The sequence below is a fragment of the Eimeria mitis genome, genomic scaffold, assembly GCF_000499745.2.
Source record: "Eimeria mitis Houghton genomic scaffold, Emh_scaff4615, whole genome shotgun sequence".
Lineage (NCBI taxonomy): Eukaryota > Apicomplexa > Conoidasida > Eucoccidiorida > Eimeriidae > Eimeria > Eimeria mitis.
Genome location: NW_013572923.1, coordinates 1 through 687, shown reverse-complemented (window position 1 = coordinate 687; position 687 = coordinate 1).

Here is a 687-nt window from a genome sequence, read left to right as displayed (position 1 = left end):
CCACCGCGTAGCCCTCAAAAAACGCTTCGGCCTGCTACCCACACAGAGGCCCCCACTACAGTACTAGGGGCCCCCCTGCACTACTAGGGGGCCCCCCTTCGGTACTAGGGGGCCCTCCTTCGGTACTAGGGGGCCCTCGTGCAGTACTAGGGGGCCCCCTTCAGTACTAGGGGGCCCCCTTCGGTACTAGGGGGCCCCCTTCGGTCCTAGGGGGCCCCCTTAGGTACTAGGGGGGCCCCCTGCAGTACTAGGAGAGCGGGGGGGCCCACAGTACTAGGGGGCTCTTTGAGGGTCCCTTAGAGTATTGCAGGGGCCCCCAAGCGTGTGGGGGCCCCTGCATTTCAGTTGGACCCTAGTGGGCCCCAGGGGGCCCCCATGGGGGGCCCCCATGGGGGGCCCCTGTGGGGGGCTGTGGGGGTATTTATAAATCATGTAGGGGACCGGTGGGGGCCCCCGTAGCCCGGGGGCCCCCCGGGGCCCCCCGAGCAGCGGGGGGCCCCCAGGAGTGTTTATAGGGGCCCCTGAGGGTTCAGTTTTGGCGGAGAGGGGCCCCCTCGAGCCGGTGAGAGATAGAGGGACTTTGGGGGCCCCTGGGGCCCCCACCTTTCTTTACTAAACAGCTTTATGATGCCGCCGATATCTTATACGCTAGGGTTTAGGGTTTAGGGTTTTGGGTATATATATATA